Here is a 16,189-nt window from a genome sequence, read left to right on the forward strand (position 1 = left end):
ACACCATTGTATCCAGAACTAACAAAAAAAAAAAAAAATAGCAAGGCAGGGGAGATTTGGCCTTAGAACTTCTGGCCCTAAATAAGGAGTAGGGCATTAAAGCATCCCTCAAGACAAAACAGTCAGTTAACTTCTGTTTTCAGAGGATAGTTTCCACTTGTTCAGAGCTGGGAAAATGCATCCACTTTTTCTCCAAATGATACACACAGAGGTTTTGGCTGGGTTAAAGAGTAGCAACCTTTAGTAGGGCCCCACCTGGCCAGAGGATGAGGAACACAGAACAAGTTCACAGCTCTGTGCAGCAAATCTCATGGGTACAGCCTCACCTCTGATTTACATTTGCTGCCTTCATTTTTCTTTTTTTTTTTTGAGTCCCCTGATCCTTCACACTGGTCTCTAGTATCATTTTCGCATGCTGATCCTTTCCCATTTCACTATATCATTTTCCCATTTCAAGACACCAGAAGTCCCATTAGTGACAATTTATTTAGTACATTAAAAAATTATCTTGTGCTTTTTGCCATAAAACTAGGTGACCCGGTAAAACATCTAAAGGTTCTCTCACATGTGGTAGGAGACTAAAGTCAGATGGCTGAAAGATGAATGATGCTCTGTCATCTGTCTCACCCTTTTTTATAGGAGGGGGGTGCTGCCCTCACAGGGATAGCTGAGCAACTCTTGGAGCAGATCTGGAGCTGCTGCGGTGTTTATAGCCAATTTATTAAAGCAAACTAATTTCAAGACTTGCTTCATGAGTACTACAGAGAACTCTGCTATGGAGGGCAACCTCCAACATGCAAGCTTGGCGGATAAGGTTGTTGCTTTGGCCATCCCACTTATAACCCCTCACTGTGTGTGAGCAAAACTCCTTAGTTAAGTACTGTAGAAAAGTTGTAACCCAGCACCAGTCACACATGCAGGTTAAAAGCAGCAGAATAACACTTCTCTGTGTCCTTTATGATATTGCACAGGTAGTACCAACAAAGACATGAGGAGAGTGTACACATTGCAAATTAAGAGGATGATGGTATTTCCAGACCATAAATCACATGTCTTACATAAAAGCACGCAAAAACTCTGTGTCGGTGTGGAAGATTTAATTACACAAACAAACAACTGGGAGGAGACAGGACATAGAGAACCACATCCTGCCCATATGGGAAAACATACTGGAACCCAGAAGAGAGGTGTGGTTGCCTTATGCCAGCTACATGAACTGTTCTGCTGGGGCAGCAAAATGTTTCAAAGCAGGAAATTCAGAGCCTGTCTCGAAGGCTTTAACAGCCAACTTTAAAGCATGCTCCATGGAGCCATTTCCCTCTGCTTCTTTGATGAAAAGTGAGCAGCTTGTGCCCCTGGCTGAGACATATTTCTGGCTGTAGCACATGCATTTGATAACAACGGCTTTACCATTCAAGTGGGGAGAAAGGGGTTTTTCCAAACCAGGAAAATCAACATAACATTTGTTTCTCTCCCTTTTCAGATGAACACAGAACTTCTCTAGATCTTTAAAGGGATAGGAAGGATGAGAAGGAAATAAAAAGATCTTCTCTCCTGAAACAGGTAAGAGTTAATAGTTACGACACTCACTTGGAATGCTACTTTAGTTGTCAAGGTCCCCACTATATATGGTACTTAAATCCCAGGTGAGAGTCAGCTTATCAATCCGTACAAGGAAAGCAGGTATACTATAGGGCCTGTTGCATTGTGTACCCCATGAGAGACATGTTGAAAAACATAAGCTGGTGATCAAAGCACAGTAGGGAGGATATGAGAGAAGCAAGATTTTATGCATAAAGATCCCAAAAAGAGACATATAAAAAGGATGAAAAGCATGGCAGAATGGCCCTTTCTAGCTCCCTCCCATTACATTTTGTCTCCTTCCCCCAGGACAGTCTGGCACAGTGACTCTGAACGCCTGACAGTTTGTTCTGCAGGAATATAGCTAATTACTTAGACATGAGTAGCCTCATTTTTGAGGCTGAGCAAGGAACACTTCTGAGTCCACATGCATTAATACTGCTGCACGTATTTCTGCAAGACAGGAAGCCAAGGTGGCTGAGCTCGTCACATTCCTGAGTACCAACAAATTCTGAGCAGAATCCCAACAGGCTTGCAAGGCTATCTCCTTTTAGAGTGAAAGTTATCAAAGGAAACCAGTCCTTGTGTCACCAGTGACTCCAACAACCCATCAGTAAACTAAATGACAAAACCAAGACATGATTTTAAGGCTGCAAACACTGTTTCAGAAGCCTGTGCCAAGGAGCCAGATGTTGCAGGGAAAACATCTGGAATTTTTGATTTCCTTTAAGAAAGAGTGGGAGGAGAATTGTGATGTGGTATGAAAAATAGCCTGCTGCATAGTTTTTGGATTAATGACAAAATTATCTTCTTTAAAATATTGCAAAGTGTAAGAATTTAAACTCATATAGGATGGCTTAGCAGTAAAAACAATATACATTGTACAGAAGTATGAAAAACCCTGAAAAGTTTCCAAATATGACATACCTCAAATATAGAACCTGAAAGAGTTTCATAAGGGTATTTAAAAAAGAAACTTTCCCTAAGCAAAGAACATGCTTTCATAAGGAGGAATGGGAAAAGAGAGGAAGGGAAAATGGAGCAGCCCATTGCAGTTAGAAATAAACTTTAACATATAGATTGGGTCTTCCCTTGATGCTAATACTGAAGATGTAAATCAGGAGTAGACCTGGCCAGGAAGCATTTTACTGCTCTAAGACATTTTTTTTAGATCTGCAAAACGCCCTATTATGTGCACACCAGGACAAAACAGAGACCTCTGAAGAGAAAGGCAGTAAAAATTTCCTCTCCACCCCTGCATAAAGCTGGTGCTAATGAAAGCATGTGTACTTTGGGGAAAGGCAGCAGAAAACAACCTGGAGTTTCCTGTGGTCCTCCCACCACCCTGGGCTGTTCTGAGGGAAGGATTTTGCCCCAGTGACAACTAGAAGTCCCAGGCTGTCCAAAACAAGTACCAGGGATCAGATATAGAAAAATGCCATGACTTGTGACTTAAGTCAGTGGGAGCTGCATTTTGAACACAGAAAGTTTTTTAGGGTACTTGGATACTCCATTTGTGCACCAAAAATCAATGCATACTTTCAGTTTAATTTTTCTGTGCTTTAGCAAAAATAAACCATCCAGATCGACAAGCCTGTGCTGAAAAAAACAGTCTCACAGAGCAGTGAGGGAAGCGCAGATGGAAATAAGTAATTCTGCCTTTAAAGGAGGGTTACAAAGCATGCAGCCACACACAGAACAGCCAGATGACAACAAGCCACAGGCTCCCTGCCTGTGCCGTGAGCGCTGCCCATCCTGCTTCAGGAGTGCCGAAGTAGTCCTTTGGAAAAAAGACAGCCTTTAAGCCGCTAGTCACTCTGTAATAATGTTTGTAAGTAAGGGAACTGTCTATAGTAACAGTGCAGTCACAGTGGTAGCACAACCTAACTTTTGAATTTTAACAATATTCTTTCACCATGGCCTGTTTTATCATCCACATATTCTGTACGCTAACTTTAAAGAATTACATGGAGTAGAAAATACTAGCTTTTCAACTCCAGGGAAAAAAGTCTTCTATCAAGAAATTAACTATAGCACATTTTGCATTTCTAAACAGTTTTTACTTTTTCCACCTACTTGGTGCAGTTAATGTTCTGTAAAGCATGTCTTACCCACCACACTAAAACCAAAACCATCTTTTTAATAAGAATCATATTTCTTTAACAATGAGTATCTACTGTATTTTTCTAGTACTCTGGGAGCAGCTGTCCATGCTATGGCCAAACTCCTTTCTTTTCTACAAAACTTTTTCACAGATATTTAAATAAATACATTTTCATACATTTAATTGTGCTGTCCAGTCTTCAGTTACAGTATCTGCCCTAGCTATTGCTCCATCTAGCATTTGTCTGAGGGGAACATGATTTTGAAAGAGACTTTGAAAAACATTTCGGTATCTAAAGCTGAGAATGAATTTCAGTATCTAAAGATGCAGACAAGAATCTAGACAAATCTGATATGTCCTACGTTCTAAGAAGGAAGAGGATAATGAAATTAGCTAGTAACACAAAGTCAGGGACAAGCACAAAACAGAAGAGGATGAAGAGATCAAGCAGAAATAACTATAGAGTTTTGAGAACTACAGTAATAAAACAGGGCATTTATAAACAGCACTAAATGCAAGGCCATGGATTTAAGAGCAAGTAATAGAAATTAGCTGTAAATTGAAATATTACCTTCTAAAATATTAAAAGAGGGGTAGAACCTGAGAATATGTACTAAACACAAGGCCTCTCCAGAGCTGCTATTGGCCCAGCTGTGAACAAGACAATTATGAATCCTATTACGCTTACCTGCAGTCAGAAAAATGCTTATGTCAGTGTACAGGTGTTCCACTGGCATGTTTGTCACAGGTCAGGTCAGATTTGTTCATGGTAAGGGCATGATGGTGAGGACTGCTTGCATAGACAGTCAGAAGACTGGCTTATTCCAGTGAAGGAAAGCTGAGAATGATGATGGCTGATCATTTGTGACTTTTTGCAAGTACAGAAGAAGAACTTGCTACATGGACCTTTGGTGGAACTTCTGTTATAATATATTTGAGTTACTGAAAAAATAAATATAATCCAAACTCCTTACCTGTGATCAGTGTAATTCTTTTAATTTCACTACATCTGGGCCACTTTACGACCACTGAGAATTTAGCCATTTCTGTGGCTTGTCTCCAAGTGTATTTAAACAACAAATATGCTGGTAAAATAAAAAATTGCTCTTAGTTAAAATGTTTTTATAAATCCTGCCTGTTACAATATAGTTTGGATAAATTTTTTAGTAGCTTCAAGCACAGCAAGCTTAAGCAGACCATTCAGACTACTGTTTTATTACATTCAGAAAGATGGGGTTAGTTGATATGTTAACCTGAAAGAAAAGAAAAAAAAAAAGATGATACATTTAGTTACTTACACAGTGCAGACAGGATCTAACTGTCTCCTCAGATAGTGTCTATGCTCAAAGAGTAGGAATCTAGACGACAAACTCCTAGTGAATAAAATTCAATGTCAAAAAAAATGTATTCTTCAAGCAGCCACTGTCCTGCCCTCTATGGAACACAGATGCTGGCAGCACAACACCTTCCCAGAGGACCTGATGCAGCATTGTGTGAGACCATTGCTCCCATTGTATGAGACCACTGTTAATCAGCTGTCCAGTTTGCAACGTGAGTTGTTAGAGCTCCTTCTGTGCAAGTACAGATGTAGCAACAAACCTAAAGTAAACCCTCCTCTCTACCATGGGTGCAACCCGAGCAGTTGCTAGATAAGAATTACCCCTCCCTTTATACCTAACTTGAAGGAGGAGTGTGTTTGTATTTTCACATACAGTTACATTATATAGGGTGAGCAAACACCATAACCTATCAACAGCTGAAAGAGGGAGGGGATGTCCCAACCTTACGTCCAGGCATAGACTCCTGTCCCTTTCCTTGTGCTGACTTTGCTGACCACTGGTCCTTTCTGTAGGTTGACCTACCTGTGTTAAAAAGCTAACCTATCAAAAACATATAGTATGATATGACAGGAAATAAGAGAGGCAGAAAGAAAAAGGATGAGGGTGAAAGGAAGAATAACAGGCATGATTCACATTTCAGCAGGAGTGAGCAAAATGCCAGAGACCTCAGCTGAAAGTAGAGCCATGGCCTTCAAAAGACTGCCTGCACTTTAACTGTTGAGACGATATCAAAGGTCCCTGTGAGTTTTGTTATTCTGATAACAGTTATTTAGGAAAGTCCCAAAAGAGTTTGCCACAATAAGCTTAGTGGCCAATGACTTGCAGCAGCTTAGATCCAAACAGATCTGTAAAATAAATGGTCTGTCTAGATTCAGGTCACTATTTACAAAGGCTTTGATGGTCCTACTGCTTCTTAGATTTGAGACTCTAGGTATTTGTAGATGTTCCCAGCTGGGACGACAAACTATTGGTAAACTGGGGTTTTCTTTGATGCAACCTCGTTCAGAAGAAATTCACAATGCTTCATTTCCCTAGGTATGGAATATCTACCAGATCAGACAGTACTGTACCCTTGTGCTTTTAGCCAAAGCCTTACCCTAAGTGCTCATATCTGTCCCACTCCCTCTCACCTTAAGTATCTCTTATGCCTTGCTGCCTTTTGTTTCTTTGTGCAAGCTGTTGTTCATACAGACACACCCCAGCAAAGACTCCCCAGAGCCTCCCCCAGTCATTAGAACTGTTAAGCAGCTTTTCATTTCCCTTCATTTGGAACAGAAATTATGGGCTTAACTGACTCTTGGAGATCCTTAAGCAATGATTAAACATCCTGATACTTCAGGACATATTTTTGAAAACAGCAGTGTTATTTCAGATAAAAATGTTCTTTTGCCAGTTGCATGCAGGGGAAGTGATGACTGGTTTTAAATTTTTTTGTGAAAGTAAAGGTAGGCCTGTTGACATCCTGAGACTTCCTGGTTCATATTCAGAAGCATGTCCGTGACAGCGTGCTCCTGTAACACTTTGGACACCTGGGTGCTCGTTAAAGGGAAAGAATTTAAGAAACTCAAAAGGTTGTTGTGCTCTCAGAAAATAGAAAAAAAGTAAACCTGTTATTTATTAGTGTCTATGCCAGCACTGAAATGAGTACTGAAGGTTTTGACATTTCCATTTCAAGTCTTTACTATTTTCCCACATCATTATTTCTATTAACACTAAACATCTGGAAAACTCTCCTTAACCAAACCTTAGAATTGAATTCCATTTTTCAGCCTAATAATAACAACTCTTCTGCCAATCCCATTTACCCTACAAACTCACCTCAAATTGTGTTATAGTTTCTATCGTGCCCTCACCTGCCAAAACCTTGTACTCCTCCATACATTTAATAACTCCATCTCTCTGACTTGGCATCCTGATCTATCAAATTATGCTGATGCTAATAACATCTCCAAAATAGTCATAACAGGACTTCTTCTGCAGCAGTTAGTTTTGCAGAAAGCTTTGACCAGCCAGAAACAGCCAATGAGAACTTTTGGGAGGATGTAGGACATAAGGTCACAGGAAAGTCCTTGCATCCTCTCTCTGCATTTAGGATGCAAAGGATCCTAAGTGGTAGGATGTAAGCAGGAAAATTATTTTTTAACACTGCAATAAGATTTTTCTTGGAAAGCCACACAGTCAGTGGTCACTCCCCTGTTTACACTCAAAGTCTAACAGTAGGTGTTCTCAGTGAGATCATTTCACATCAGTCCTGAGGGCTGGTTCCCCCAAGGGGTGAGATACACTAACCCTCACCAGAACAATACCTTCATGTCAGTCCCTAGGACAATTAGGCTCTAAATACAGGACTGGTAAAGTTAATTTTTGAGAAAATCGACTGCCATATAAGAAGAGTCAGGTTCACTAGTTAGAAGAGCAAGAAACTGCCAAATCTAGTCAATAGGAACTCACACGTGGGATGGATTTATGTCAAGTCCTACCCTTCTGAGTGTTTTATAGCCTTGACCATCATCCAGGGCCCATGGAATACTGGAATTAACAACCCTCTCCTTTTTAATTATGATGTGCATTAAAGTAGAGCGTATTATCTATCTTACCCCAGGTGACGGAGGAGTGTAGAAGAAACTTATGTCTCTTTTTATAGGAGTAGATCCCTAAACATGTGGCTGAGTGGAGGAAAGGGGGTAATGTTTCTAACTCCTGTTTAAACTGTAACCATTGAAAAGAAAAAAAAAAAGAAAGGGAGGGGAGGGGAGGGGAGGGGAGGGGAAGGAAAGAAGAAGAGAAGAGAAATCATCATAGAATGAAGACAGGGAAAGAGTGAGACCTGTGCAAGTGATTATGGCACTTATGTGAGGCATGTGGCATCAGATCATTTCTACTCCAAAAAGCGTTTAACAGTGGGTGTATGAAACGCATAAGTAGATCACTGAACCCACAGTACATCTAAAATCCTTTGCAGTGTAGAAACCTGTGAGCAAAACTCTGAACAAGCTTTTTCACTGTTGAGCAATTAGCTTTCCATTGCTACAGGCAAGATGCACAGCCACCTGGCTCCACCGGTATCTCATCACCCCACAGTAGCATCTTCATGTAACTTCGCCTTCAGGCACTCACAGTTTTGAAAACAGTTCTCCTAATGGCACACACAAAAATCAGTCTTTACATAGGGCCAAATTCTGTCCCTGGCCATAGCAGTAATCCACATACTTAGGTTTACTAGTATTGTTTATACGTGCCATAACCAGCCCATAAAACCAGTGTTACTACTTAAGCACTGAAATGTAGTCACTGCAACAGCCTTATATAGTTTTCTGAAGGAAAACAAAAATTAATATTGTTTACAGCAAAGGGGAGAACATGCTTGAGACAGTTATACTTGTGTGCTGTCAATATGAGAAGTCTGAACAACACATTGGATGAATAAGAACTATATTTAAGAAACAGTATATTCCAGTTTACTAATCTGTGTGAAAGTGAAATTGTGGGAACAAAAATATTATGCTAATGTGAAACCACTTCAAGAAAGAAATCAGAAAATATGTGTAGTTAATCTTCCACCCAGGAAAATGAAAGCATGAGAACAAGCACTAACTTTTTGCAGAGACAGCTGATGTTGGTGTAAATCACTGACATATTAGTATGTTATTTTCATTTAGAATTATGTACTGAGCTGGTTTTGTAGTCTATGATTCCTGCTCAAATCTATTTAACAGTAACAGCCATGATCTTTGCTACTATTCATAAATGCAGTACAATGGAATTATTCTACTGCTGCAAAATGGCTCATTCTTACTATATAAATGACTGCTACGTGCACTAAATCATGCTGCATTAGAAACAGATGATGAAAAGAGCAACATCTCTTCCTCTTCTCCGTTCTGCCCCAAAAGGAGGAGAAGGAGAGGGGAAGAGGAGGGGAAGAGGAGGGGACGAGATATGAAGTTGTGATTTTCAAGACTCGCATCTGCATTCCAGGCTATATATTCTACCCACCTGATCTTAGGCAAGAGTAACTACACCTGTTTGATTGCGAAAAAAGAAGTCCAAAATTTTTAAGCAAAATTTTTAAGTGCTAAGTGGAAGAGTTTATTCCATTCCTTTGGTAGACTCCAATAAAGTTCCTGGGGAGTTAGGGAGAAGATTCCGAACTAGCAAAAAAAAAAAATTTAGTCTTGAAGTTTGTACAATTTGGTTGAGATAACAAACTTTACCCAGATTTACAGCACTGATAGTTACATTTATCTGAGTCAAAATGCTTGCTATAAATATATTTTCCACTTTTACATGAATTTGTAAGCTGCTGTTATATTTGACAAGGTACTGCAGCTATCAGACAGAGGAAATGTAGACTGGAGGAGGAAAAAGTTAACTTTAATTTTTTTTAATCCTCTTAATCTAGTTTATTAATCTTAATTGAAATAGTTTTCAGGTGTATGTGATACCTCTGAGGAAAAAAAAAAGGATTTAAAACTTACACGATACTGTCTTATCCCTTGGAGACAGGAAAGATGTCTCCAGAAGTTCCCGCAGTGCTGGAGGGCAGAGAAGAGACCAGGCAGATAGAGCAGAGGAGCACAAGCCTGTAGAGCTGCTGGCCCCACTCCCTTCAGCATCTGGATCAAACTGAACTGTGCTTTTTCTATCAGCTGTGCCTGGTGCATGATATCGTGAAGAGGAAAGGAGATTGCCTGGCTCAAAAAATTATTAAAGCTTCAGCCAGGGTGGCGGCAGCTCTCGCCCTCCGTATGCCCTACACATAGCAGCCTCCCTGACTGTGTAGCCCAGCCTGTCACTGTCACTCAGACCAGAAAGGCAGCTGCTTCAGAGATGGAGAAGAGCAGGGTGACTTAGGTACAGACACATTGATCCCAGCTTCTGTGGCTACTTCTGGGAGGAAAAGACAAGATAAGAGTTGTCTTCTTTGTTGGTGCTATGATGTACAAAGTAGAGTTAAGCAGAGTGGTTTGATGATGATCTGGGCACACAGCTGCTGTGCACAGCAGGCCTGATAGCTCTCAACTTGTGGAGGATAATACAAAGCAGAACAAAGGTTTTCCTAAGTTTTAAAAATGGCAAAGCTAGATGCATGGGGAAGGTACATGAGGGATTCAGGGCTATGAATTAGCTATTTCTGAGATGTAATCCATGTAACTTATCTTAAATATGTACCATAGGATGAGAAAAGTTGTACTCAAAACCAGCCTATTTTTCTTAGCTGATAAGTAATACCACAAAAGGATCACTTAACATTAAGCCCAGCCAAAAAATGTCATTCTAAATAACTTTCTGAAGCTGGAAAACGCAAGTAACTCAGACGAAATTTTCAAAGCCTCAGAAGCAATTTTTTAACTCTACTTCATATCCACTCCCTTTGGTAATGTGATCTCTTTAGTCCATTTGGAAACATCAGTGCCTCAGCAATCCCTTTTGTTTCCCTGAGGAGATGGTCTGAAATGAAGGAGATGCTGAAGCCATGCACCAACATGGAGGAAACAGTGAGTGACCACAGGAAAATGCTCTGGCAACCAGAGTGCTCCTCCATGCTGGGGAACTCCAGGAGCCCAGACGTGGATCTAGAGGATTCCCCAGAAAAGGAGGAATAAAATATAAGGGTTGCCATAGAGGAGTGATCCACAACGGCCATGTTGAGTAAAATTGACTCATAACTGATCATCTGAAGACTAGACATATCCTCTCTTGCAGAAGCACATCACAAAGAAACACCAAGGAACAAAACAGGCAGTGAGGAATTTCTTCAAGGATTATGTACAGAGGAGGAAAAACGCTAAAGTTTCCACTTCTGGCCTTCATGACCACCCCAAAAAACCCAGTATATGCGTATGTGCATATGTTTCTCTGTATTTATATATATGTATATTAAAGCAGGCAAAGTAATGTCAGGTAGTTATGATTTCTTGTGTAAGTTGTAAGGAAATTTATCAGGAGCAACAAACAAGTCGATAACAAGAAAGGCAAGGGCTTGCCCTTGAACAAGTAAGGCAAATGAGACTGCATATACATGTTATACTTGAACTAATAGAATGGTTTGGGTTGGAAGGGGCCTTAAAGATCATCCAGTTCCAGCTCCCTCATCATGGCCAGGGACACCTTTCACTAGACCAGGTTGCTCAAAGGCCTTNGGCCTTAAAGATCATCCAGTTCCAGCTCCCTCATCATGGCCAGGGACACCTTTCACTAGACCAGGTTGCTCAAAGGCCTTTCCAGCCTAGCCTTGAACAGTGCTAGCGATGAGACATCTACTTCTCTGGGCAACCTGTTCCAATGTCTCACCACTCTCAGAGTAACGAATTTCTTCCTAATATCTAATTTAAGATTAGATATTCCCCCTCCATGAAAGAATTCATATGTTCCTGCCCCCATTTACCATCTTGGGAAATTGTCAGTCAGGACATTTGCTACTGTGTAATCTAACCTTCGCCAAGGAAACTTGCTAAGTACTTTGAGAAGAAAGTGTCAGTTTATTACTAAAACTATTCTACCACCTGCCTTTAATTTGAATATAATGAAAGTATAATTTTATAGCATATAAATAAGTTTTTCTTGCACAATAAATCTACCTTGGGAAAAAAAAAAAGGGGTTACAAACTTATTACTAAGTTTCTAACACATTTCTGATCCTTTACATGAGGTGTTATTACACATTACTGTTTCTCAAGTAGCAAAAGAGTTTCCTGCTTCCCTTCAGTTCTCACTTTTCTCTCAAATTCATTTCTCTCTCCATACAATGTTTTACAGTCCCTTCTTCTGTAGTGGCTTGTTTAAGGGCGACACTGGCACAATGTCCTATGAAATAGTCTGAACTAGATTATTTTTTTAAGCATCCACAGAGGTTGGTTATGGTGCTGTGGTGGTTCTGTTCCATTCCTTTTTTAATTAAATTGTTTCATTAAGAGATTCCCACTTTCTCCTGTCCTTCAACAAAGCAGTTGCTTGTTTGCTTCTGTATAAATGGGATCATTTCACTAATGTGGTTCTTTGCACAGTGCTATTAACAGAACCATAACAGCAAAAAAGTGCAGGCTGAGAATAGGTATAAGCAGTTAGGGCCGGGGAGTTCTTATAACTGGGAATTTCTTATATTAGCTCTATTGTCTGAGAGGATGTTGCATGCAAAACTTCCTTGCTTTTTTATATTCTTGGCGGCTGAGATAATCATGAAAGTGAACTTTGGCTCTGGATGTGTCTGAACTTTGTGAAAAGTTGGACTGAAATCTGTATTTCCAGCAAGTTTAACTGGAGTGGTGCTTTGAATGCTAGGAGTCTTGCTCTGTTGGTAGATTCAAGTTGTTTCCTTGGTGTCTGTTCTGTTTAGATCACTGAAGGTTGAAATTTCAAAACCAAATTGCAATTGACTTACAGTTTGGATTGAAATTCCATAAACAATTTGGGATAAGAGGTCAGAGTCACCAAAACTATATTTTCACAGACTAGTTGAGCTGATCCAAATGCTGTGGCTGAGCAATGGTCACACACATATCAGTCCCCTGCTGCCTGGCCTGCTCCTTCACGTGCACTGGCTCTGGCATATACCTGACTCTGCAATAAGTCCCCACTTTAGGGATTAAGCAGCGAGTAACCTGTTTGGTCTCCTACAGAGGCTTTTTGTAAATTTAGGTTTCTAAATGACCCACTGAAGAGTCGCATGAGTGATGCCAAAGCCAATGTGAGTCTTCCAGAAAGGCATCCAGGCTTGACTGTGAGACATCACCAAACAGAAAACCATCTTCTCTTTGACTATGTCTTCTGGTAGTCAGTAGCCTTACCTGAAGAATTGTGTCCTATTTCCAGATTCCCCTGTCCATCCTGACTCATGGCCATTGATTTGCACTGTGATGATGTCAGAACACACTCTGAATAAAGCTATCCTACCTTTTATTAAAAGAACACTGTGAATAGGGACACAATTTTTATCTCTGTGTTCAGTATCCACGAGAATCATAATTTATTCAAGGTTCATAGACAATGTTAATATTGGAGAAGACACTGAAAATCACCACAAAATTTGTTTGAGGGTTGGATAAAATGTTTTCCAGTGGCAAACTTCAGAAATAAAATCTACTTAGTTTATCAAACAAAAAGACGTATAATGAGTAAGTTTCTTCATGAAGAGATAATTCTAAGAAAGTGTTTAATCTAGTGGAGAGAAGTGTACCAAGAATCACTGGCTGAAAGCCAAAGCCAAGCAAATACAACCTGGAAAAGAAAAATTTGTTGGTTTGGTTTTTTTGTTTGTTTTTGTTTGTTTTTTTAATCACTGAAAGAAATTCATTAGTGGTGTGTGGGGAAACTCCCAAGAGAACAGTGGATTTTCTTTTCTGGATGTCTTCAAATCAAGATTGAACAACTTTTTGAGGAAGTACTTTTACCAGCTCCAGTTAATGAGTGCAGTACAAGGGTAACGGGGAAATTTACTGCTCTGAAATGTACAGCAGGTCAGAGTAGATGATCTAACCATCCCTTCTGGCCTTAACTTCCATGCATCTAGGAATTATCCTAGATTTGTTGGCATGTAGTAGTATTTAAAAAGCAAGTCTTTGAAGAAAAAAAACTATTTGTGATTTGCCTAGGGAAAATAATCTTCTGGTTCACGCAAAGGAAAACCAGATTGATCTGTATTAATGGTGTCTGGCAGAACATTTTCTTATTTGCTTGCCAAAGTCTTGGTGAGGGTTTTATTGCCAACTGTAGGAAGTGATATGGGTTGATATAAAATATACAAACAACTCAGTAACCTTCTCGTGAGAGTGAAGTATATACAATGAACATAATTTCTTTATTTTTGTTCCCTTCAGACAATTCAGGAATTTGGCTCTTCCCAAAGTGTAGCAATCATGCCTAAGCATTTTATAGACTTCTAGTGAGAAACTGCCAAGCCTTAGAGACTAGACAAGGGCAGAGGTTGACTATTAATCTTCACCACTGTCATTTCAACTACATCTGAGCTCCCTCTTCTGATGTTTAGATTTCTTTTTAACCCCTTAGAGGGACTGTAAAATAACCCCACCAGGTATACTCCCTGGAGCAGGTACTGCAAATATCAGAGTGCTATGGAGAGTAACACCTGAATAGCAACACCATTGCCTGTAGGTCCATATCCCATCATTTCAAGCAGGGATGTATGTGATCTTTTCTCCCTTATCCAAATACTTGCCTTTTAAAAAAAACTAAACAAACCTACAACATTTTTCTGCCACTATCTTCTGTGCAAAGCCTTTCAGAGTAAGTATTTCAAATACAATTATACTAGGAATAAAAGTCCCCAGGCATTTCAGCCACCTCTTCCTAATTTACTGTAGCTGGATAGCTTTCTAGGATGCTCTCCAGAACAGACACTGATTTTAAAGCTTGCACGATGTTTAAGGGAATCAGTTCTTTATTATCGTCAGAGGTACGCACTCTTCTTTAATCACATCACAACTCCTATTGTAGTTTATGTCTAAGCTGTCATCATTTTATGCTTTTTTAAATACATAGACACATATGAAAAAAATATTTCCTATCTTTTTGGCTACCAGGAGCTTAAGAGCATTCTTGTACTCCTTCCCCCCCGCCAAGTTTGTGGCAATATTTATATCTTTGGTTAATATTTTTTTTTTTAACATATAAAGATTGTCTTCATAGTCACACATTTCTTCGGATATCTCCACCCACAGCCACATTTCAGAATCCCCTCTCAATCTCTTCAGTGTACCTGAAGTTTCACCTTTGCCAGACCTTTTTTGGCAAGAAAAGAACTCCATGATAGCTAGTAGTTCAGCTTTAGCCAGCGAACATAAAAAGGAAGTCTACAGTCAATTATCAGCATTTTTACTTGACTTTGCATGATGTTGCAGTTCCTACTTTATGCTTAGAAGCTTTAGTCAAACTTTTTTTGGTCCAGGTAGCAGGTTTTCTAGCATGGTAGAAATTCACCACCCAGAAAGTATTCGTTTTACTCATTAGATCTTGGATATGTCTGTCGCACTCCAAAGTATGCTTCCCTTAGGGAGGACAAAGGGAGAAGAAATCCCACAGCAGAGTTGATTGTCGTGTTTTAGGATGCATCTTCTAAAAAATACAATGATGATGGACTGGGCTGTGTGGTGATGGCTTCACTTCTCCCAGTACAATCAGATATTAAAATCCCACTTGATCCCTTGGCTAGCAATGAAGACCTTATGCAAAAGCAGCAAGTTATTTGTCCGTTTCCTCAAGGCTTTTCCTACCAGACTACAGTCCTCTGGCCACCTCATCTTCTCTCAGCAGATTTGCTTGATAATACCTGCTTCCTAATATAGGTACCAGCAAAAGACATTAACTAGTGACAGAACAGCAAAAACCACATGGGGAAATGTTAAAAAAAGATGAAGAACAACCTATTAAGGAACATTCCATACAATGGAAAGGATGATTTTAGAAGTTTATTGGTGCACATTGGATTGAGTTTGACATATGCTGACTGTTCACAGAGCACCAACAGGCAATTTGTGCATATTTTCAGAAAAAAATAAGCATTAAATTATTGTTGCTATTAGACTGATAAAAGGTTTCAATTATTTCTCTTTTTCTACCTATAAATACAAAATTAATTTTAGAGTGGGATACATACAAAAGGAAAGACTGCGGGAAAGAAGGTGGCTCCCCGTAATAGCTTGGCATGTGGAAATCTAATCTTTCATTGTTAAGTATGTACAATGCTGCAGGCTCCAGAGGGTGAGATTGACACAAAATATCTGTCTTAGTTGGTACCATAGAGTCATTCCAAACAGTATAAATTTCCATCCTCATCCTCTTTTTCTCACTTTCAGTCTGATGATAAATTTCATCCCAAACTAGAATGTTTCTCCATTTGAAGTCAAAACTAGTATGTTAATGGGAAAAAATTTTCATTTCAAAATTTCATTTTCAAATAAAAAATAATTCCTAACAAAATCTGCAATGATGTCTATTCAAGTACAGTATCTGTTAATGACAGCTATGCTGTGACATTATACACCGTAAGGATTATACACTCCATAAGGATTGGTGACTCGTATTTTCTGTTTGTCTTGGACACATCAGTCTTGTCTTCCTCACGACCCTTCATATCTGCAGTGTAGGTCCACTGGGCACAAAGAGGTAGAAGATGAAGTTCAGACAAGACTAATACAGGCTCACCACT

Source organism: Lepidothrix coronata, unplaced genomic scaffold, assembly GCF_001604755.1.
Source record: "Lepidothrix coronata isolate B3197 unplaced genomic scaffold, Lepidothrix_coronata-1.0 Scaffold5, whole genome shotgun sequence".
Lineage (NCBI taxonomy): Eukaryota > Metazoa > Chordata > Aves > Passeriformes > Pipridae > Lepidothrix > Lepidothrix coronata.